Below are 25796 nucleotides of genomic sequence, written 5' to 3'. Positions count from 1 at the left end.
AACTTTTGTTCTTCAAAGGAGTTTGGCAGGAAAATGAAAAGGCAGCCTACTCAAAGGGAGAAAATATTTGGAAACTACATATCGATGCTCATCTAATATTCAGTATGTATGAAGAAATCCTACAACTCAACCATAAAAAGACAAATTACTTAATTAAAAAATGGACAAAAGTGGCAGTAAGGAGGTGGTTCTCACCTGTATTGTGTGTGAGAGAGCTAGTCAGTGCATGTGTGTGTGCTGCATCAGTGACTTCTCCCTCCCCTCCACACTTTCTCCTTCCCTGACACTGCAGTGGCTGCTCCTTGGGCCATAGGAAATGAACAATAAGGGTGACATTGAGGTGAAGAATGATAAAGAGTAACCTAGACTTACCCTGGACAGCTGACAGGGAGGTGAAGATGATCAACCACCACACCAGGGAGCCAAGAGCTCCTACAGCTGCAAGCAGGAGAATTGCATCCATCATCCATGTGGAATCTAAGTCCCCTCTTGATGTAGAGGTGGACTGTACATAGCCATCCAAGTTCCACAAGATGGAGGAATAAAGTATGGATTAGAGTGGACTTACTGGTGTTCCACTGGGGAAATGTTGTGATTAATAAGGGAAGAAATTGTTAGTAGTGATGTGAAGAGGGTGGCCACGGTGGCTGCTGATGGCCGGGAGAGGGAAGAAGAGATATGGTTTGGGGGCATTTTCAGGATTTGAAGTTGTCCTAGGTGATGCTGCAGGGATGGATGCTGGACATTGTGTGTCCTGTTGTGTCCCACTGGGTGGACTGGGGAAGAGTGTGGACTGCAATGTGGACCACTGTCCATGTGCTACAGCAGTTCTCCTGAATGTATACGCCAGGTGCAGTGGATGTGCCACAATAGTGGAAGAGTTTGTTGATGTGGGAGAGGTGGCATGGATGGGGTGGGGGGTATATGGGGACCTCATATTTTTTGAATGTAACATTTAAAAGAAAATAAAGAAGAAGAAAATGCCAATATGGTTAATCACGTAAAAAAAAAAGTGAGGTGAGGCTGGACTAGAATTATAAACACTTTCTTTAAGCAACTTAAAAAAAAAAAGAGTAACCTAGGTTTCAATTTGTAGCTGACAAAGAAGCTCATCATAACACACTGGAGCAAAAATGTAGATTCCACACCAAGGACAGTTTTCACACTTTGCAGGGCTTGGTCTTGTCACTACAAGGACAGAAGCAACAGGAATTCCAGGCCCAAATCCTGAGACAAAGCCATGGAGTATATTTAGTATGTACAAAGGATAAACCACACACACCAGCAAGAAACTGATGACCTCAAGTTGCAGAATGCTCTTCTGGAGGAGCAAGTTGGTACACTAGAGAGGACAAGGTCAAGTGCCCAGCCGAAGACCAACTGTGCTATCTCAGACAACAACCTCCACATCAACACCAAGGGCATTGCCGTCTTTGCCTTCAATGGGAACTTGGAATCCAGCATGGAGTCGGAGCCCGAAAAGCCCCAAAGAAGGAAGAAACTCCAAGGAGAGTTCAGCTAAGCTCATCACTTAAGAAGGGTAGGCTGGCAATAAAATCTTTCTGTCTCCTCTGTTATCTCATCCTCTTTTCAGTTCATTATTAGAACCCTCAGAACCACTTAAGAGAGTCTTTATTTTCCTCTCTCTCTCTTTTTTTAATTAGTTTTACATAGATGCTCTTGGGCAACAGATTTCATTTTCCTTCCACATTTCCAGTTTCTTTTTTTTAAAAACAAACATTTTCCCTCCAGGGATACCCTGCCCCCACTAGAAATTTTTAAACCAAAATACCTCAACTGGCAGCTTTTTCTTTGGAAGACTGCCAGCCAACTGGACCTCTAAGCACACGGTCACCACCTCACCAGCTCTTCTAACCCTACCAGGCAACACTGCCTTCCTCACACTGGCCTCTCCTCCCAGCCCTCCCTTGCCTCTGTTTAATGGACTTTGTGGATCTGTGAACTGCTCTACATTAAGAAGATGATGGCATTAGAGTAAGAAGAATCATATACCCTACCCCTTTTACACCTCCCTTTTTAAGGACATTTTTTTTTCTTAAAAGCCATTCATTGTTTCTACTGAAAGATCAGATCCTTGAAGTTTGTGGTATTAAAGAATGTGTGAGCTGACGCCTATGTGGGTGAAGTCTATGATAAGCTGGAGGTAAGTATTTGTACAGGGAAGGGATAAGATAGGGTCATAGGGATACCTTTGGGTGGGATTTTGTGGGCTTGAGGTGGGCTGGGGTGGGAGGATGGGTCAGATGGCCCAAGGAATTTGGGGGAGGGCTGGGGGGAACAGTTGAATATGGGAGACTGTCAGGTACATGGTTGAAACTATAATGTTGAGAAAACTCTTTAGAAGATATAATAAGGGGGGATTATATGCTTAAGGTATTTAAAGGGGGGACATTTGGCACAGGGCAGACTTCCAGGGAGTTTGTGAGTGCTCATTTTGTCCTAGTGTGTTATATCATTGGGTGGAGACCCATACAATGAGTGTGAAGGTGTACCCACATACTGGGGAGTCCTGATGTTCTCAAATAGAGGGAATTGTGTCTCTTGATAGAATTGTTGGCTCCCAATGGGTTATGGCAGTCTAGTATGTCAAGCCTTCAGCATTGTTGCAAGTATCTGTAAATCTGGTCCCTCAAGTAGTGAAGACAAATTGTCACTGTGGGCCCTGAGGGAAGAGGGAGAGAGCAATAGAATGGATGGAAGCAGGGTACTGGGGCAATGGAAGTGTTCCACAAGATTATGTAATGATGGATATAGGACATGTTAACTTACACCAAAAATTATAAAAGTCTATAAGTTAAAATGTAGACCATAATGTAAAACATAAGGAATCTAAAAATTTAGAAATTTGTACATTATAAAATATAAACCATAATGTAAACCAAAATGCAACCATGTTTGATAGCTTTGTTTCAAAATTTGTCAGCTGCAGCAAATAAAACATAAACATGTAAAAGGATCATTGCTGGGGAAGGGGGAAAAGGGTTTGATGTTGGATATATGGGAGTCCCCTATATTGTATATGTCAATTACTGTGATCTAAACTTTTTTGAAGACAAAATTAAAAATTAGAAAAGAAGAAAAGAAGTAGACACTGAGGAGGAAATGAAAGTGCCTTGCCACTGTACATATAGGGCAACACCTATTACAGTGATGAAAGGCAAAACATTAGAAACAAAGATTAATAATGTTTTTCATTTTTTAATACACCAATTTATTTTTACTTTATTTTAGTATTTCTACATTAGAATGTATTCTATTTCTAATCTTTAAACTCATCTCTATATTTCATTTGCCTATTAATTGAATTTGGCAACCTATTAAGCTTCATTGTTGAAGAAGTTTTGGACCACAGAGAGTTTCAACTATGGCAGGGGAGGAACATTGGTGTGGCATGTTATTGATGAGGGACACATGTTTGGGAGGGAGTTCTCGAGGGCATGTATATAGGGGACATAAAAATGTTCTGATATATGTTGGGTATCTTCATAGTAGTTACAGTTACAAGTGACAACTGAGGGAGTGCTGAATTCCTAGCCAGGGGAGCCCTTTCACATTCCCCAGTGGAACAGCAACAGTCCCCCAAGTGCAAGGACAAAGACCAGTGAAGAAGGATGATCCAAGGATGGACCCTTGATACTGATGACTACGCTGTTGAGCCTGTGTGCCTGAAATATGAACTAGGCCTAGAACTGCAGGGTGCCTAAGTGTTACCTCCTGAGAGCCTCCATGTTGCTCAAGCGTGGCCACTCTCTAAGCCAAACTCAGCATGTAAATGCACTACCTTCCCTCCAGCATGGGACATGACTCCTGGGGATGAACCTCCCTGATGCTGAGGGATTACTACCAATCACTAACTGGTAATGCAACTAGAAAGAGACCTTGAATAAAAGGGTCAACTCAGACTAGCAGAATATCTCAGCCTACATGTAGGATCATGGGTTAAAAACTGCTTTTTGACCTTGAGTAAAAGGGGGAAATGGCAAAGTCAAATGAGTTTATATGGCTAAGAGTCTTCAAAAAAGAGTTGGGAGGTCACCAGAGTGGTCACACTTATGCACACCTCAACAGGACCCCAGAAACAGCCAATGTAGATACAACTCTAGGTACTGGTTCTCCTGAAGGCTACATAGACCCACAGAGTATATGGTCATGGCAGATGAATTTGGAATTTTGTGCCATGTTATTGGTCCCTAGTTTGGAATTTGTGCTCCTGAGTGTGATGGAGCTGGACTCAAATGTAACCTTTCTACACATGCCTCTTCTGTCGCTTTTACTGAACCTGTGATTGGTGTTAGGGATGGTGTATACTCAGGGGACTTGAGTCTCTGAACTGCCCATGTGCCAGCTGGGCCTGAGCCTCAGCAGAGTGGCAACTCCTACTCTCTGATTCCTTGAACTTACACAGGTCAGGTAACAGGGAGGTAAAGATGGTCAACAACCACAGCAGGGAATCAACAGTGCCTATAACTACAAGGAGAATATTTGCATCCATCATCCATTTGGAATCTAAGCCCTCTCTTGATCTAGAGGTGAAGTGGACATCACCATTCCAGGCAGGGTCCACAGAATGGAGGAATAAAATATGGTTTAGAGTGGGCTTACTGATATTCTAGTATAAAACTACTGTGACTAGTAATAGAAGAAATTGTAGCATTGAGGTGGAGAAACTGGCCACAGTAGTTGCTGAGGACAGGGAGAGGGAAGAAGAGATGTGATCTGAGGGCATTTTTGGGACTTGGAGTTGTCCTTAATGATATTGCAGGTTCAGATGCTGGACTTTATATATCCTGTCATAACCCATTGAATGTACTGGGGCAGAGTGTGAACTACAGGGTAAACTATTATCCATATGGTACAGCGGTGCTCCAAAATGTGTTTGCTGAGTGTGATGAGTGTGTCATCACAATGGGGGAGGTTATTGCTATGGGAGGAGTGTTGGGCGGTGGAGGGTATACAGGAACCTCTTTAAGTTTTTTAATGTAACATTTTTTGTGATGTATATATCTTCAAAATTTTGTAAATTCACAATTTACAAAAATGATGGCGGTGGGGGTGGGTAGTGGGTTATATGGGAACTTCATGGTTTTTAACGTAGTGTTCTGTGTGATCTATTAACTTTAATTAAAAAAATGTGTAAAAAAATAAAGGAATGTGGGGAAAGATTTGTAGCACAGTCGTTGTCATGTTTCATTCCTACTTCTCTCAGCTAAGTGTTTTAAGCCTGTGTTGTCAGCTTTATGGAGGGCCACATGTCACCTTCATGGTGAGCATGGGAGACAGCAGCAGTGAAACATCAGCCATCAGGGTGTAGTTAGTAGGGGTGTTTTATTGGGGATGTGGCTGGAATGGGGTAGAAGTTTCGTATTGAGGGCCAGTAATGTTTTCTTTTAAATAACTCAATTTTATTGATACATATATATTAAGAAAACATACAGTTCATCCAAAGTGTACAATCAATGGCAATTGGTATAATCACAGTGTTGTGTGTTTATCATTTCAATCATTATTTGAGAATTTTCATTCCTTCAATAATAAACAAAAACCAGAAACATGCAAGTTCCTTATCTCTCAATTTTTCTGTTTCCCCTGCTGTACACAGTTGTTATTTCTGGCAATTCTTGCACAATTGTTTATTTTTTTGTTAAGCAGTTTTGTTGAGATATAGTCACATACCATATGGTCTATCCAAAGTGTATAATCAATGGCTTTTAGTATAATCACAATGTTGTACAATCATCATCTTAAAATTTTAGAACAGTTTCATGACTTCAAAAAGAAAGACTCCATGCTCCGTAGCATTCCTTCCCCAACCTTACATTAACACTATTTTAATTTCATCTTTATAAATTGATTTATATTTATATTTTATATAAATGGAATAATACAATATATAGTACTCTGTTCTCCTTCACTTAGGATAATTTTTTTGTCTGATATTAACATTTAGCGATGGTGTTTTGATATTTATTTCCTGCTATTAAAATTTGAATCTAAGTGAATTGTCCTTACTTCTGATGATGCTGGTATTGCAAAGTGAGAGATTCATAAAGTAATGATAAAATCTTCCTTTCTTTCTGGGTATACTTCTGAGAAGTAGAACCAACTGATTTTTGCTAACAATAGCAATTTATCTGGTACTAAACCCATACCAAGTGTGGTCCCTTCCCTGCCCTCACCCACTTCTTTCTCTGACCTGGAACCAGTCTCCATTAGGTGATTCAGCACTGGTTCTGGCTGTAGTTAACAGATCCCACTGAAGGGTCTGTTTATTTAGGCCTGATTTCTTTGTCTTTTTCCTATTTCTGTTCCTGGCATTTGCTGATTCTAATATATACTCTGTGGTCTCAGTCTGTGTTTGATTCCATCCCCTGGAAATTAAAAGTATGTTATACATGCTGCCTTAGAATTATCTTGCAAGTTAAGCCTCCCCCCTTTACTATAAGACCATAAATAAAAACTTATTTTAGCCTTAAAAAATAGGCAAAAGACATTAATGGACATTTTTCTAAATGGTTAAAAAAAAAAACATGAAAAGATGTTCAACATCATTAACTGTTAGAGAAATGCAAATCAAAACTACAATGAGATACATTTCACACTTACTAAAATGGCTGCTATTAACAAAACCTAAAAACAGAAAACTTCAAGTGTTGGAAAGGATATGGAGAAATAAGAACATTCACTGCTGGTGGGAATGTAGAATGGTACAGCTACTGTGGAAGACAGTTTATTGGTTCCTCAAGGAGCTAAGTATAGAATTGCTATATGACCTGACAATCCCACTACTAGGTATATACCCAGAAGAACTGAAAGCAGAACATATATATGCACATCAATATTCATAGTAGCATTATCATAATTGCCAAAAGATGGAAGCAACCCAAGTGTCCACCAATTAATGATTGGATAAACAAAATGTGGTATATACATACAATGGAATATTATTCAACTGTAAGAAGAAATGAAGTATTGATGCATTGGACAACATGGATGAAACTTGAGGACCTTACATTAAATGAAATAAGCCAGACACAAAAGGACAAATATTGTATGATTTCACTGATATGAACTAAGACAATAAGCAAACTCACAGATTTAAAATCTAGAAGATAAGTTACCAGGATATATAATGGGAGTATACATGGGAATCTGAGTAGAGTTTATAATTAGGTTGATTGTAATCATTTGGAAATGCACACACAATAGTGGGAGCATAATTAACAGTGTTGGTATATGTCAGCTTACCAAAATGGTAAGCTTTAAGTTGTATATGTTGCTAGAAGAAAAGCCAGTGGATGAAATATGGAATTGTATAACACAGTGAACCCTGTGGTGGCCAAGGATTGTGGTTACTGGTGCAAATATGGGAATGTTCTTTCAGGATCTATAACAAAGTATATCACATACACAGGGTGCTGATAGTGGGGTGGTATACAAGGAAAAAATGCACCTAAAGCAAAATATGGACTGTAGTTACCAGTAACATTTTAACATTCTTGCATCAATTATAACAAAAGTAATGCACCAATATTAAAGGTCAAAAATAGTGAGGTGGGGTATGGGAATGTTGCATATTTTATCCTTAGAAAAATGTTATGCACCACAGAAACAACCAAATTTCCTTGTCAGCCATACTGTTTTACTTTGAGTCTTCTCTGAGAACACATGCAACATGCTAGATTATATTTAAATCTCTAATACTTCAAGAGGGATCCTTTGAATAAGGATATTAATTTTGAAAAAAGTCTTCTACCAAAAGAAATCTATATGTAATCTATATACTAAGCATTCTAGGTACCTAATAAATGTATGTTCACTGAATGACTAAAGAAATAATACTGAAGATAATAATTTGTTAAAATTTTCCTTCAGTTAGGAAAATTGCATTTGCTAAAATTTTATAATGTTGCTAACTCTATTAAATTTTCACACATGATGAATAACTTCCTATACTTCCACGTCATTTTTGAACAATATAAGAATTTCACTTTGTCATGATGAACCACATAGTATATGAGAATAAAATGGCACTTATTTGTTTAAAGAAACTAACATTTTTTAGAGAAAGAGGTTTATTTGGCATCCTAGAAAGCAAGTTTATTAGAGGATTGACGATTCAGAAAAAGGTGAATATAAAGAGCAGCTAAAAATAAAATCTCAAAAGGAGGTTCTATAAAATAAACTAAAGTGGAATTTATTGACATTAAAGTAAAGTAATGTAAGAACAATAATAAGAAGATGTGAAAAAAATCAAGTCAGAATTAGAGGGCTATTAAGGTGAAGCAATGAAGTATGTTGGTCATAAATTTAATCTACAATTAAAAGTAGAATACATAGCCTATATGTAATAAAAGATATAAATTACTCAGTAGCTGGAAAGAAAAATAAAAATTGTGGTGCTTTGTGAATACAAAAGTTTAGTAGTTATAAAGAAATTGATGAACCAAAATTTGTGATAGTTATAATGTTAATTCCCTCACAATCATATTTTGAAAATCTACCAATGATGAACCAAAATTTGTGATAGTTCTAATGTTAATTCCCTCACAATCATATTTTGAAAATCTACCAAGTGTTGACCTCTATGTTTAGTGTAGAGAATACAAAAATGAAGAGATGATTTTGTAGACCTTTAGGAATTTACATTCTAGAGATGGAGAGGTATATGTACAAGGAAAAAAGGTAATGTAATGCACTGTTATAAGTGCTTTTAAAGAGATATGAATAATTTTAAAAACATAAAGGAGGGAACTACTAAATCTCTCTGATAAATGTTGCCACAAAACTGCACTGATTGGTGGCAGCTAATCAGGAGAGTATGGCTATTGACCAGGTGGAGGAAAGTGCTGGTTAGTTACCATTGACAATCAATGACTACAACTAAGAACATTGCAAAGAGGGGAGGGAATGCAATTGAGACAAATACCAAGTATTTTAAGGCCAGACTCTTACCATTATAAGTTTCACAGTACTCGGAGTTAGCAATCAGTTGTCAAAAAAAGGAGATATGTAAGAGCTACATAATTTTGCCTCTCCGTAATTTTACCCCCATCATTTTCCATATCATGACATCCACAGTTTTGCAAAGAAATTTTGCTTATTTTTTGACATTGGCTGTAAAACCTCCTTTTCTTCCCCCACTCAGCTTAACTACAAAGGTGATTTGTCCATTTTCTCTAATGCTTCACGAATTACCTCTTCCTAATTTTCACCGAAGTCTGGATATGTGTGTCAGTGTGCCTTGTTTCCTATCACGGAATTAACTATGAGTCCAAGTATGAAGTAAGCAAAATTCATCTTTTTTTTCATGTTATCTTGAAGGCTCTTTCATTCCTAACATGTCCTTTCTTGACTTGGCATCTCTGGTATAAAGTCTTATTCATAATTTGTATTCAATTCATTCCTTCTCCCAAACAACATTTGCATTCTAAAGATAATAGAATAAAAATTCTTAATAATGTTATGATTTCAGCATCTGCAACAGATGAAGAGAAAGGTATTTAGGGGAAGGATGAGTTTTCAACATTTTCCATATTGCATATACCATGTTGCAGACACCTAGCTACCTATTGATCTCTTATGTAATGCAAACTTGGAATACAAAGTTTCTCTAATTTACAATAAAGACTAATTCAAATAATTTATCATTTTACTAGCTTAAAAATCAGCTCATGTTAGTTGAGATTTTAATCTTGCAGAACATTTTTACATGCCTGATCTTTTTTAAACCTTTATATAGCCATTGGTGGTACTGTTTTATTCCCATTGTAGAGATGAAACAACTGAAACTCAGTGAAAATTAAGTGGCTTGACCCAGGCTCTATAGCTTGTAAGCAACAGGTCCTTGGCTTGAATTCAAGCGTTCTGTCTCAGTCAACTTTTTTTTTCACTACCTCTCTACTACTTTGCCCTTGATTACCTACAAGGCTCTTGCTGAAGATTGCAGAGTCCAGCCACAGAGATTGTTATTCAGTACGTCTATATTCAGTATATCTGTAGTCTACATAAGCATCTCAGATATTTCAGATGCAGGTAGTTGAAGCATCAGAACTAGAGAAACAGAAATCTAGAAGCTATTTGTGGTGATTAAGCAAATCAGGGGAGGACAGAAGAAGGATTAGTACTCTAGCTAATCAGAATTAACCCAAGGTAAAACCTGGTCTTAGACAAAACAAATTTTTCATCTCTTCACCTCTAGCTCATCTACCTGTGGCGTTCCAGCTCCAGGGCCATCACAGGTTTAGGCACTCCCACTCTAGCACCCAACCCAGCCTGGCTCTGTGATGTTCTTTGCTTCCTGTAAAATTTAAATTCTTCTCCCAGATTAGAAGCAGGGCTACCACTTAAATGCCCCTTAAGATTGTACCAACTGGGTGATTTGCATTAGAAAAGAAGTGGAAAGGTTTTATATTCCATACAATGAATTCCTCATTATAGATTTGGAAGTATATAGTATACGAGGTGACTGAAAGGAATGAAAGCATTCAGCAGGGCAAGGGGACCTTTAATTCACAATATAATTTCAGGAAAGTAGCCATATATTCTGAAAACAAATATGGCCAATAACATTGCTGCATGGTTATTACTTGCAAGTCTTATTGTTTTGTTCTGTTGGGTTTTTGTTTGTTTTTTAAAATTGTGTACTGCACAGGACAGTTGTACACTGTATAAACTGTGGGTGTAAACCCTTATATATATAAAAGACATTTTGCAGATGTTATTTTTAGATAAGATGTGCCCACTTGGATCAGGGTGGGCCTTAATGTAGATTACTGGAGTCCTTTATATGTAAAAGAAATTTGACACAATCAAAGTAGGTTCCAGGAAAAAGCTGTAAATCAGCAGAAGCCAGGAGAATAGACACTGGGAAAGAGAGATGCAAGTCAAGGAACCTCAAGAACTGTGGCAAGCTACTACCAGAATGGTACAAACTTTGGGAAGAAAGCATTGCCTTGCCAGTGCCTCAATTTTGGACTCCCAGCCTCTGAAACCGTGAGCTCATAAATGCTTGGTGTTCGGACATCGTGGATCCTCACAGGGCCCACTGGATGGAATGGAGGAGAGTATGGGCCATGATGTGGACCATTGTCTATGAGGTGCAGAGGTGCCCAAAGATGTACTTACCAAATCCAATGGATGTGTCATGATGATGGGAACGAGTGTTGTTGGGGGGGGGAGAGGGGGGATGGGGGGGGTGGGGTTGAATGGGACCTCACATATATATTTTTAATGTAATATTATTACAAAGTCAATTAAAAAAAATAAATAAAAAATAAATGCTTGGTGTTTAAGTCAACCTATTTTGTGGTATTAATGGGTATTATTGAAAGCAGTTTAATGTTGTGGTTAAAGGCTTATATTCTAGCATCAGATTGCCTTCACCAGTCACTATGTAGGCTTGGACAAGTAATTTGCCCTTTCTTGGTCTTATTTTCCTCACCTCTGAAATAAAATAATAATAGCTCCAACCTCTTAGATTTGTGATGGAAACTAAATGAAATACTGTTTGTGAAGTGTTTACCTGTCACATGTTAATATTTCAATATGTCTAAGTTGTTAATGCAAGGAAGACTAAATAAGACAACAAGAATTAACTCTAACAAAATGTAATTTTCTTACTAACACTTCTGAAAATGCTAAGGGAAAAGCTTTGAATGAGTAATTTATTGTTTCCTCTTCTTTCCTGCATATAGGTGGAACAAATTTTAGTGACAGATACAGAGTATTATATTCTAATATAAAAATGATATTGGTGAAGTTTTATAAATGAATGATGCCATTTGGAGGGTTTTAACTAAAGTATGCAGGTGCTTAGTATTAAATGAAGTATTGTGCTAGAACTTCAGTTAGAAGAAATGGAATAGAAAGTTGAACTATTAACATTCATTTTATTTGTCTAACTCTTGCCAGAAAAAAATATGAGCTCACAGCTCTAAGAATCTTATCCCAAGGCTGAAAGGTAAATGCAAAGAAATGTAATCATATGACCTAAAATTTCATCTCATTTTGATATGCCATAAATCTTTTCTCTATTAAATAAACCAGCTTTTACTGGAAATCTTAATAAGTTAATTTCAAAATTTACCATGCAACTGTACAATGCTTATGATACGAAAAGACAAGAAGGGGAAACCAAATTATTCATAATTAACCCAAGAATTACTGTTCAAGAACAGAACTTCCTTAATTCATTGAGATGCTACTCGAATTATGGTTCAATTTATTTCAATTAGGTATATGCAATACTCGAAAGTCCACCAAATAATGCAAAACAGAATAATGAATGGTGAAAACTGATAAAACCTGGAAGAGAACAAATGGGTGGAAGGTAGTTTTTCTTGTGCTATACTGTGATTATAGACTGCCAGGTAGAAGTGAAATGACAGACATTTCAGGTTGAAGATGCTTCATTAAATTAAAAATGTTACAAAAATTTGCAGAACAATATATTCAGCAGTTTTGGTTTTTAGCCATTTTGGGATTGTTTTGAAGATAGTAAATAAAACAAAACAAAAACATAAAGAAGTTTCTGTCTCACGAAATGTGCAATGCATTCACAGATTTGTGCGTGTGTGTGTGCAATGTTAGTAATATTAAGGATTTTTGGAAGTCCGTGGGCCCAAAGTTAATAATCCCTTCTCAAAGAGGTTGGAAAAAGTCACCTTTAAATTGTGTACAGTGATTTTTTCACAACAGGGAATGAAACTTGTGAAAATAATAATTTAAACAATATTGAGGAAAGTCCAAATGTATATTTATATTTTGAATTTTATAGCTTCACTCCCACAACTCTCTTCCATATTAACTGAAAACACTGCTTTGAAAAAGCAAAGTAACTTCTAAGTTGTTTCAGCTTCTTTGTACTAATGCACATATGCTCAGGTTTTTAGAACTTTAGTATGTATAATGTAGAATCTTTTCCAGTGGAAAAATTGCATATCTCATTGACCTTAATGGAGGAAAGCAAAGAGAGGGTATGATGTCAGGCAAAACAACTCTTAAGAGCTGGGGAAGAGGGAAAATTATTTGATGTAGGATACATGGGAATCCCCTTTATTGTATATGTGGCTTTACTGTTATCTAAAACATTTTGAGGACAAAATTTAAAAAAAAAAGGATGTAGATAATGGGGAAGAAATGAAAGAAATTGCCTTGCTACTGTACATACAGGGCAACACCTATTATAGTGATGAAAGGCAAAATGTCAAAAACATAGTTTTATGATATTTTTCATTTTTAATACCTCAATTTATTTTTACTTTATTTCAGTTTTTCTAAATTGGTATTTATTCTATTTCTCATCTTTAAATCTATCGTTACTATTTTATTTTTCTATTAATTAAATTTGGCAATATAATAGGCTTCATTTTTTTTATTTAATTTTCTTTTTTTTACTTTATTTTTTTCTGTCTTTATTTATTTTTTTTAATGTTACATTCAAGAAATATGAGGTTCCATATACCCCCCACAACAACAACCTCCCCAATCATCATGAGACATTCATTGTATCTGGTGAATACATCTCTGAGCACTGCTGCACCTCCTGGTCAATGGCCCACATCATAACCCACACTCTCCCACAGTCTACCCAATGGGTCATGGGTGGACATACAATGTCTGGTAACTGTCCCTGAAGCACCACCCAGGACAACTCCAAGCCCCCAAAACGCCCCCATATCGCATCTCTTCCTCCCACTCCCTACCCCCAGCAGCCACCATGGCCACTTTCTCCACACCAATGCCACATTTTCTTTGATTACTAATCACAATAGTTCATAAATAGAATATCAGTCAGTCCACTCTAATCCATACTCTATTCCTCCATCCTGTGGACCTTGGATTGGTTGTGTCCATTCCACATCTATGCCAAACTTTAATGAATAGTTTGGATATTGTTTTTATATCTCTTGATTTATGAATAAAACTCAGACTCAATAATTTCCTATAAGGAAATGAGAACATAGTGATGGATATAGAGCTACCTTCTCAGAGAAGATATTAAAGCAATCAGATATATCAAGAGGGGGCTTAGATTCCACATGGATGCTGGATACAATTCTCCTGCTTTCAGTTATAGGCACTCTTGGCTCCCTGGTGTGGTGATTGACCTTATTCACCTCCATATTAGCTGAGTGGGGTAAGTCCAATAAACCAGAGTGTAGGAGTTGCAAGTCTGTTGAGGCTCAGGGCTGGCTATCACATGGTCAGTCCAGAGATTCAGATCCCCTGTGTATACATTAAACCCCAGCACCACTATAGTTCCAGTAAAAGTAACAGGAGAGACTTGTGGTTATCCAGGGCATATATTTTGAGTATATAAAAATGTTCGGATATTTGTTGGGTATTTTCATAGTAGTTACAGTTATACATGACAACTGAGGGAGTGCTGATTCCTAGCCAGGGGAGCTCTGTCACATTCCCCAGTGGAACAGCAACAACCCCCAAGTGCAAGGGTAAAGACCAGTGAAGAAGTATGGTCCAATGATGAAGCCCTGATATACTGGTGACTATGCTTATGAGCCTGTGTGCCTGAAATTTGAATTAGGCCTAGAGCTGCAGGTTGCCTAAGAGTTACCTCCTGAGAATCTCCACATTGCTCAAACATGGCCACTCTCTAAGCCAAACTCAGAATGTAAATGCATTACCTTCTGCCCAGCATGGGAAACGACTCCCAGGGATGAGCCTCCCTGGTGCCAAGGCGTTGCTACCAATCACTAACTGGTGATTCAACTAGAAAAATATCTTGAATAAAAGGGGAAAATGGCAAAGACAAATGAGTTTATATGGCCAAGAGTCTTCAAAAAAGATTTGGGAGGTCATCAGAGGGGTCACGCTTATACACACCTCAGCAGGATCTCAGAGACAGGCAAAGTAGTTGCAACCCCAGGTACTGGTGCTCTGAGGGCTACAGAGACACATGGGTTATACAGTCATGGCAGTTGGCTCTGGAGTTCAGTGCCTTGTCAGTGGGCTCTACTTTGGAATTTGTATTCCTGAGTGTGATGGAGTTGGACTCAGATGTGATCTTTCTACACATCCCTCTTCTATCATTTTTACTGAACCTGTGGTTGGCACTGGGGTTGGTGTATACTCAGGAGATTTGAGTCTCTGGACTTCCCATGTGCAAGCTGGGCCCTGAGCCTCAGCAGAGTTGCAACTTCTGCCCTCTGGTTTGTTAGGCTTGCCTAGGTCAGCTAACAAGGAGGTGAAGAGGGTCAACCACCCCACCAGGGAACCAAGAGTGCCTACAATGGCAAGCAGGAGAATCACAGCCATCAACCATGTGGGATCTAAGCCCCCTCTTGATACAGAGGTGGAGTGGACATCAACATCCCAGGGTCCACAGGATGGAGGAATAAAATATGGATTAGAGTGGACTTACTGGTATTCTACTATAGAACTATAGTGCCTAGTAATGGAAGAAACTGTATCATTGATGTGGAGAAAGTGGCCATGGTAGTTGCTGAAGGCAGGGAGAGGGAAGAAGAGAAGTGATGTGGGGGCATTTTTGGGACTTGGATTTGTCCTAAATGATATTGCAGGGACAGATGCTAGACACTATATATCCTTCCTTAACCCACTGAATGTAGTGGGGGAGAGTGTCAAATTGATGTGGTGCAACAGTGCTCCAAAATGTATTCACCAAACACAGTGAATGTGTCACAATGATGAAAGAAGTTGTTGATATGGGAGGAGTGGGGGGTTAGGGTGTGGAGAATATGGGAATCTCTTATATTTTTTCATGTAGCATTGTGATCTATGTATCTTCAAAAAAAAAACCCAAAATTAAACAACAACAACAATAAAACAGCTACACACAATAAAATCTTATGAACATCTGTGATGAAAATAATTACAAGATACTGTGAATAAATCTTAATACACCTTGGAAGAGAAAAAAAAGAAATAGTAAGACATCATTCCATTCTGTGATGCCTGATGGGTACCATTTGGAGAAATTATTCACTTCTTTCATAAGCTTATGGCTTGAAGCAAAGTAATATCATCAGTCGGGTCAACAAGTATCCCACATTGCCATAACCCCTATTCTTGCCTACCTCACAGTTCATTATGCTTCATAGTCAAATAATGGAGATTCATCTCAATCGCATTACAAAAACATTCAAAGACCAGATACAATTCACTTTTCAAAGATCCAGTGGTCACATCACTTGACTTTAATAGAAATATAAAATTATGGCCCATAATGCCAGTGTTTCAATCTAACACCCCTTAGTGCTTATCTTTGGCATCGTCCAAAAGATGCATCTGATGCCAAGCATGGTCATGCAGAGAATGTAAATTTAAAGAGCCATTTTCATTTATAACAAAAAGATCCAGCTGGGAACACAGCTGTTAAATGCTAAGGCAAAGCAAATTTTACTGCTACCTGTGAGGGTCTAATTATAAAACCACCTAGTCAAGCTTTCAAAACCCATAAATGAACTAGCCCACCATCAATGTGGATTTAACTTATATAGAGAGAAAAAGTAAAATGATCTGAATCACATAATACAGAAGCAATCAGGAGGATTTTATAAAACCCTACAATCTATAAATGTCTTAATTGAAAATGACCTTGATTTTTAACATAACTTCCAGATTTCTCTATATGCAGGCTTCAAACCTAGTGTTTGGAGTAGCCTAGAACAAAAATAAATAAATAAAGTAAGGGAATCACAGCATTATTTGCACTAAAGATTTAATTTAATGCAAATTTCAGCATTAATGAACAAAAAAGAAAAGTCCATAATTCAGTGTACTATGGGAACCCCAAATCTAGAAACTTAATATAATAACAAAAGTTCTATTTAGAAAAGAAATTTCTTAATAGTAATGGGAGATAAATGCATTATATATACTCTCTCTTTGATAGTCCCTATCATTTTAACAACTTATGACATAAAATTTCAATCACTGTAGTATACTGTTCATGCCCTTTTCTTATATTGACTTTGGAAAATAAAATAATCTTTTATATACACGATTTGGTTCAACAGCTTAGCTGCCAAGAATCTATTCATTTTGCTTTGTGCACTAATCCAGGACCCCACAGCTATCCTAAGTGAGAAGAAACATCATAGTATTTCTTGCCCCCGCCCCACTGTCTCCTTTAAATCATCACTCAAAAACCCATCCAATATACATTCTGAATAATAGTAATAGGGATATTCTGAATAACATTCAAAAAGCTATGCAGTATTAATGAGAAATGTATAAAATATTTTAAGCATTTGTCCAGTAGTTACTGTCTAAGAGATGAGAAGATTCTAAAGGGTTCCATGTCTTAGTCTCTTGTGTGCAATGGTTAGTACATCACAGTAAAAAGGCAGTGCCTGATAGATACTATTTTGATTTGGCTTGGGACTCATTGCGTATTAAGATTTATCTCATTCAACATTATCAACACTCATCTATTTATAATTACACCCTGGCAGCAATTGTGGTAACTGAATCTGAGAGGCCAGAGATTCAAGAGCAGAAACTGAATGGAGGAGGTAATTTTTAACTCATATTACTTCCTCTCTGCTAATCTAAGTATTTGCTTTGTTGCAATGGAAAACAGAAGTTTTCATATTATCACTAAATTCTTCCAACATTTTTAAAAATAGAAATGTACTTTACCTAATAACATTAGGTTTGTGTTCTAATCAATAAATATTTAATAAAATGAGCCAATTCAAAGAAAAATATTATGGAAATCAGGCTTGTGCAAACTTCCCTCCAATTGCACAGCATTTTGTCACAATGACACTCATAATTCTTCCCCTTTTCACTTTTGCGTATTTGTATTTAGACTTGGCCCCTTTCCAATTGAGTCCATATCCTGTGGTTAAATAAGCCTTCCTGTTTTATAGTGGTAAATTGCATTCAAATACCTCCTCTCACAAAGAATGGTTAGTTCATGGTAAAACATATATTCCCAAAAGCTTATAAAAGAATGAGCACAAGTTTTGTGCTCTTCAGAGATATTTCCCCAGGGAAGCAATGAAGGAATAGCAGGAGGAGAAGAAGGAAATAATGTTGTTAATGGTTAGAATTTATGAATGTATTCTAAGCAATATTATATCCATTTTCCCTGTATACTCATAATATTCCTATGAGGGATGATTGCACAGATAAGGAAACTGGTGGGCACTAGTTTTAGTTTCAGTTTTGAATTTTCCTACAGAACAAGGAATCACTGCTACTAGGCTTTCTCTCTAGAATGATTTGTCCTTGAGATCTTTTAGGAGTTTTTGCTGTCTGCTTAGGAAGAAGCGGCTCTAAAATAGGAGTTTTAAACCTCAGAATTATCTGGTGAAGAATCCTTTGTAGGACTTCAGGATGTTTATGAACCCAGTAGAATGGTATCCAAAAGTGTGTGAGTAGATACATAGATTTTTTTTCTGGCAAATGCATCTATAGATTTTATGATATTCAGAGAAAGAGCCTGAAATAACAATCACCAATAACAAAAAAATTTAAGAGCTAATATTCTAAGGGGTCATGTCAACAGAAACAGTGGACAAAGACATTTTGAAAATGACATAACTGGCAAAAATTGTCAGCATAAAATTTTTCATAACTCTGGAAATTAATTAAAGGCTTACAGCTACCCAGAGAGTGAGGAGTGTGTATCCAAGTAAAACAGTTAAAGATCAATAAGAACAGTATGCTTTGTAGCATTTTAACTTACACCAGACCCATCTTCCCACTCCCTAGCATAGTGGCAGCTTTGAAAAATAATAGCTCCCATTCTCAATAACAGCAAGTACAATGGGGCTAAAGCTCTTTCAAACCCTCATTCACAAAGACAAGTAATTATTTGATTTAGCTGGTGGTTCTCCAGAATACCCCCTCAAAAGTCTTGTTTTTATTCAACCTCAGTCAAACTTGTATAGTACTAAAATTTTCTCCTTGGGGACCATTTGCCTAATATATTAAAATTACTGCTGCCTGAGGCAATGGATAAAAGTTGGAACAAACAATAGACTAACCAAAAGTTTAAAGGAAAAGCTAAGGAGTGAGATGTCCATGGGAGTTTTGAAAAATCCAACATATTTTAAGGAATCCAGAAGGCCACATGCACTCACAGGGCTAAGTGCACGGTCAGGGCTGTGCACATGCCCAGGAAAGACCTGAAAATATCCTAATTCTGATTGACCTTGAGGTTCTACAAGTAAAATATTAAAGCTAAGGCACATTTCAAATTGCCTACTTGTGTGTTGAGGGCATGCCCCAACATGTACACAGAGCTCTTTGGAAAAAATTGGTTTCCAAATTTCAAATTTGACTGACCATTTACTAGAGACTTCAATGTCCACACATGAAAAATACATAATTTATAGAGTAAGTTTAGAGAAGTCATTTAACAAACCCTAATAACTTCAATAAGTCACAATGACAACAAATCCTAGAGAGGGGGAATTATCTGATCTCTACATTTGCCACATTATATTATACAAAGATAAAATCATGAAAACATAAAGAGAGAAACAATTCTTAATGTAAAGGGATCATAAATAGGGTTAACGGCTGAGGATTCCAGAAAGCACTGTGATGATATATTCTAATTGCTGAAAGAAAAAAAAATGTCAATGAATAACTCTATATTCAGCAAAACTATCTGTCTTAGTTTGCCAAAGGGCTGCCAATCCAAAGTACCAGAAATGGATTGGCTTTTATAATGAGGAATGTATTAGGGTAAAAGCTTACAGTTCTACAACAGTTGTGAAAACGTCCAAATGAAGGTATCATCAGAGACGCTTTGTCACTGAAGTCTGCTATTGGTGATTCTGGCATCCTGTCATGTGGAGATGCGAGATAGTAGCCTAGGTCCCTGCCTTCCACTCAAGGCTCACCATTTTCCTGAACTTTTCTGTGGGCTATCAGGCATTTGGCTTGTCTCTTTGGCCTTGAGCTGCTCCATGGGCCCAGCCTCTTGGGGGCTTCGTGCTTCTGCATTGACTGCCAGTGATTCTTGTGTCCTCTCTCACATGGGAAGGTAAAAATGGTGGCTTTCTTTTTGTATCTCTCTGTGTGCTCTCAGTTTATATAAGATCAAGCAAGAGGGTGGAGTCATGCTTCACTGATATAGATCAATCAAAATTGATCTAATCACGGTCCCTTAACCAAATACAATGTAGTCAGAGTCTCACACCACAGGAATAGTTTAGTTCAAAAACATAACATTCCTTCAGGATTCACCAAATTCAAACTGTCACACTATCCTTCCAAAATAAAGGAGAAAATAAGAAATTCTTAGTTTAAAAAAAATACAAACTAAACTAAGGCAATCCATTACTAGTAGACTTGCTTAATAAGAAATATTGAGTCTTCAGGTAAAGATGAAAAAAGCACTACACTGTATTTCATATCCACATTAAAAATTATTGAGCACCAGTAAAAGTAGCTAAATTGGTAAGTGTAAAGGACAGTATAAATATATTCTTTGTAAATGTTTTACCTGTATTATTTTTTTAAAAACTGCCTACTTTAGTAATTATAAATCTAAGTTGATGGGAATACAATGTATAAAGGTATAATTTGTGACAATAAACATGTAAAGTGGGTGAGGGCTGTGTTATATAGGAGCAAGTTTTTGTAAACTACTCAATTTCTGGAGATACTAATCTGGATTCAATTTTTATAAATAAAGATGCAATGGTAATCACTAAGGCAACCACTAAAAAAATTACTTGAAAATATAGAAAAAGAAACAAGAAAGAAATTAAAATTATCCACTATAAATATCTCTTTAACACAAATGATGACAATAATAAAAGAATTGAGAGAAAAAAAAAGATATAAGACAAAAAAAAAAACAAATAATAAAATATCAGATATATTCCACCTATCAGTAATTACATTAAAAGTAAATTTATTAAATTCTCCATTTAAAAAGAAAAGATTTACAAAATAGGAGGGGGAAATCATGATCCAATATATGCATTCTCTAAAGGAAACACTTTAGATTCTAAGACACAAATAGGTTGAAAGTAAAAGCATGGAAAAAGGTATACCATGCAGTTACCATAAGAAAACTGGAGTGGACTAATATGAGGCAAAATAGACTTTAAGAAAAAAAGATATTAGAGATAAAGACATACATTTTAATGACAATAGGGTCAACACGCAAAGAAAATATAAAAACTATAAACACAGCATATGCCACAAACAACAGAACCCGAAAATATATGAACCAAAAACTGATAGCATTGAAAGAAAAATAGAAAATTCAACAATAATAGTTGGGGACTGTTTTAGATTGTAAAAGGCTGCCAATGCAAAGCATAAAAAATGGGTTGGCATTTATAAATGGGATTTATTTGGGTTAAAAGCTTACAGTTCTAAGCCTGCGAAAAGTTCAAATCGAAGCACCAGAATGCATCTCAGCTATTGTTAAATCCTGTTTTCTGGGCACATGGCCAAGCAAGATGACCATTGATCTCTGCTGAGATCTCAGGCTTCCCTTCTGGAGTCACCATTTCTCAGAGTCCAGATTCTAGAGCTTAGCTGTGAGCAACCAGGCATGGGCCTTGTCTCTTTCCAGACCTCCTCTGTCAGTCTCGGCTCCTCTGCTTTCATGAGTTCAGCTGTATGCCATCAAGCATATAGCAGTGCTTTTCTCCCTTTGAGTTGCTCCATGGGCACAGCCTTGTGGAGGTTTCATGCTTAAGTGATCCTCTAGTCCTCACTCACATGGAGGATCAAAAATGATGGCTTACTTTCCTCATTTCTGTGTTTCTTTCTCTATGTGTCTCCATTTTTATAAGAACCAACAAGAGGGCAGAGACTCAACATGAATCATGCCCTGCCCCACTTCATAGTCCATTCAAAAGCCACAATGCAATCTTATTAAACAATCTAATCCAAAGCCTCTCAACTGAATTTAATGCAATCAAAGATATCACACCCACAGGAATAGATTAGTTTAAAAACATAATCTTTCTCTTTTTGGGATTCATAAAATAATTTCAAACTGCCACACTCTACCCTCTGAATCCCAAAAAGATATGTTCCTTCCAAATGCAAAATATATCCATTACATCAAACATTTCAGAAGGCTTAAATCATTTCAATAGCAATGCTAAGTACAAAATCACACAAAAGTCAGTTATAGGCCTGTAGTCTTGGGTCAAAAGTCCCCTCAGTCTGTAAGCTTGTGAAACTTACAAAACAAGCTATCTGCTTCCAATATACAATGGTGGGACATATATAAGACAAACATTTGTGTTACCATTAGGAGAGATTGGGAGGGCAATAGTCGCCAGGAGGCCCAACAGTCCAAAAACCTGTAGGCATACTCCATTATATTTCAATGCCTGAGAATGATGGTTTATTTTCCTCAGGGTCTCATTGGAACCCACCCTTTCCATGGGTTTGCCCAACAGCCATACTTTTGATTCCACCCTCTTCAAGTACCTGGGTGGTGATCAAGCTCCAGACTTTACCCTCCAAGAACATTTCGGGTGAAAGCCTCACTTTCCCCAATCTCTGGGCTACAATCTCAACCCCCTTAATACAGTGAGTTAGCAGCAACATTCTCCCTAAATTTTGGCTTAAAGAATCAATCCCTCAGAACAGTGGGGTGATGACCTAATTCTCTCTCATCTTCACTAATGTGCTCCACCATCTCTGTAGCCTGGGGTAGTCAAACTCTACCTGAAAAAACAGGCTGGAAGATCCACTCTCTTCAAATGCTGGGGCAAAGTCACCCTTTCTATACACATACGTGGCATCCCTTTCCAGGTCCAAGGAGATGACCCAAGTTCAAACCTCAGCTTAAGTGGTTTTCCTCTTGAAGCCGTCTTTTCCTTCAATCTCTACCCTCCCTGTCCCTTTTAGTCCAGGCTGACAGTGTTTTTGCTCATACAGATCTCGAAAATTCTTGTCAGTTTTGCATGTAGTTCGCAAGGGTCCAAGCTGTCAGACAGTAAGACTTCCCACAAGTCCTTTTTGGATAACTGCATCTCCAATTCTGACTTACAAGTTCCAAATTTAGTTAGGTCCTTACATGGGACACTATCCTCTGGGGGCTTGTTTTATAGAAGCTTGGAATTTTCCAAATCATGAGTCTCTGGTTTCTTTGTGCCCAGAAATTTATTTCTTATTTTCTCTTTCCTCTCAAATTTTGCTATAAGCTGCAAGGAAAAGCCAGGCTGCATTTTTCACATTTACTTAGGAAATCTTAGGTAAATGTCTAAGCTCATCGTTTTCAAATTCTGCCTTCCATCTAACAGCAAGAGTCAATTTTACTGAGTTCTCTGTAACTTTAAAACAAGGATCACTTTTCCTCCAGTTTCCAATAATGGCTTCATCATTTCCTTCTAAAGCCTTATTGGAAATAACTCTGTGTTTCATTTTTCTACCAACATTCTCTTCAAAGCAATCTAGGCCTTTTCTTTCAAGCATCTCACATTTCCTACGCCACCCTCCATACACACACACAAAACCTACCCATTTATAAAACCATTCCAGCATTTTTGGTAATTACAAGCAGTACGACCTCACTCTCTTGGTCCAATTTCTGCTTTAGTTTGCCAAAGGGTGGCCAATGCAAAGTGCCAGAAGTGTACTGGCTTTTGTAAAGGGGATTTATTTGGGATAAAAACTTACAGTTCCAAGGTTGTGAAAAATCCAAATCAAGGCACTATAAGACGTACTTTCTCACCGATGTCAGTTACTGTTGATCCTGTTGTCCAGGCACATGGCAAAGTAAGATGGCCACTAATCTCAGCCTTCCCCTCTGGGCTCACCATCTCTCAGAAGACAGCTTCTGGGGTTCAGCTGTGACCATGGGCCTTGACTCTTTCCAGGCCTCTTCTGTCAGTCTTGGCTGCTCTGCTTTCTTCCTGAGTTTAGCTGTATGCTATCAGGCATATAGCAGGGTTTGTCTCCCCTTGAGTTGCATCATGGGCACAGTCTCTCGGGGACTTCATGCTTAAGTGATTCTCTAGTCTCTCTCACATGGCAGGATCAAAAATGGTGGCTTCTTTTCCCTATGTCTTTGTGTGTGTGTCTCTCTCTCTGTCTCCATTTTTACCAGAACCAGCAAGAGGGCAGAGACTCAGCAAGAATCATGCCCCACTGGTATAGTCCAATCAAAAGCCCCAAAGCAATCCTATCAAGTAACCTAATCAATGTTCCATCAACTGAATTTAATATAGTCAAAGGGTATCACATCCATAGGAATAACTTCATTTAAAATCATAATCTTTCTTTTTTGAATATTCATAAAATAATTTCGAACAGCCACAGGGACTTCAGTACCCCATTATCATTAAAGAACAGAAGAATTAGAATGGAAGATTAGTAAGGAAGATTCATAAGGTTGATTGAGCATACAAAAATAAATGAATGTAATACCTCATATTAATGGAATAAAGAACAACAATAACAAAATAAACATGGTCATCTAAATAGACACAGAAAAAGCATTTGATATAATCCAACACCTTTTTAGGATAAAAAGACTTGAACAACATGATAAGCTAACTAGACCTAACAGATACTGATATAACACTCCCAGCAACAGCAGAATACCAGTTCTTCTGAAGTACCTTAGGAACATTCACCAGGAGATAGCATATATTAGGCTATAAAGCAGGTGTCAAATTCACAAAAGATTGGAAATTATACAAAGTATTCTTTCCCATCACACGGAATGAAATTAGAAATCAATAACAGAAGAAATCTGGGAAATTCACAAAAATATGGAAACTAAGCAAGACACTCAAATAAACAACAGATTAAGAAGAATCCACAGGAGAAATTATAAAACAATTGAGATGAATGGAAACACAAAAGCAACATACCAACACTCATGAGATGCAGTGAAAGAAGTGCTCAGAGGGAAATTTATAACTGTAAATATCTACAGTTTAAAATATCTCAATTAAGTAATTTAATCTTCCTCCTTTAAAAAATTAGAAAAAGAAGAGGAAACTAAATGCAAAGTTAGCAGGAGGAAAAAAATAAAGATTAGACTGGGGATAAATGAACTAGAGAATAGAAAAACAATAAAGGGGATTCAATGAAACAAAACATTGTATGTGCCACCATGGCCCCCTGGGTATACTGGGGGAGAGTGTAAAATACAATGTAAACCACTATCCATGTGGTGCAGCAGTGCTCCAAAATGTATTCACCAAATGCAATGAATTTGCTACGATGATGATGGAAGGAGTGGGGTGAGGGGGGTGGGGGGTATATGGGGACCTCATATTTTTTTAATGTAAAATGTGAAAAAAAATAAAGAAGGAAAACAATTTTTGCTTTTTTAAGATGAACAAAATTAACAAACCTTTAGCTAGGCTGACCAAGAAAAAAAAGAAAATTCAAATTATTAAAATCTAGAATGAAATAGTTGACATTATTACTGACATTACAGAAATAAATTGGATGATAAGGGAATACTATCAATGGTTGTAAAGCAACACATTAGATAATATAGATGAAATGCACCAGTTCCTGGAAAGATACAACAAACTATAGAAATTGACTCAAGAAAATAGAAAAATCCAAATAAATATAAAAACAAATAAAGAGATTGAGTAAATGATCAAAAACTTCCCACTAAGAAAAGTCCAGATCACTTCCTTGGTGTTCTATTAACATCAGTTCTTCACAAACTTTTCCAAAAATTAGAAGAGAAGGGAATACTTCTTAACTCATTCTATGAGGTTTTATCCTGATGCCAAAACCAGACAAAGACATCACACAAAATCTACAGACCATTATTACTTATAATAATATAGATGTAAAAATCCTTAAAAAAAAAAACAAGCACA

At 37.1% G+C, this 25796-nt stretch overlaps 1 pseudogene; it reads left to right on the top strand.

Annotated features, from left to right (window-relative positions):
* Positions 1-316: 316 nt before the first annotated feature.
* Positions 317-1522, top strand: LOC111761346 (protein max-like; annotated as a pseudogene).
* The last annotated feature ends 24274 nt before the right edge of the window (positions 1523-25796 follow it).

The sequence above is a fragment of the Dasypus novemcinctus genome, chromosome 1 (genome assembly GCF_030445035.2).
Source record: "Dasypus novemcinctus isolate mDasNov1 chromosome 1, mDasNov1.1.hap2, whole genome shotgun sequence".
NCBI lineage: Eukaryota > Metazoa > Chordata > Mammalia > Cingulata > Dasypodidae > Dasypus > Dasypus novemcinctus.
The sequence above is the reverse complement of the archived record's forward strand: the minus strand, read 5'-3'. Positions and strand labels throughout refer to the sequence as shown.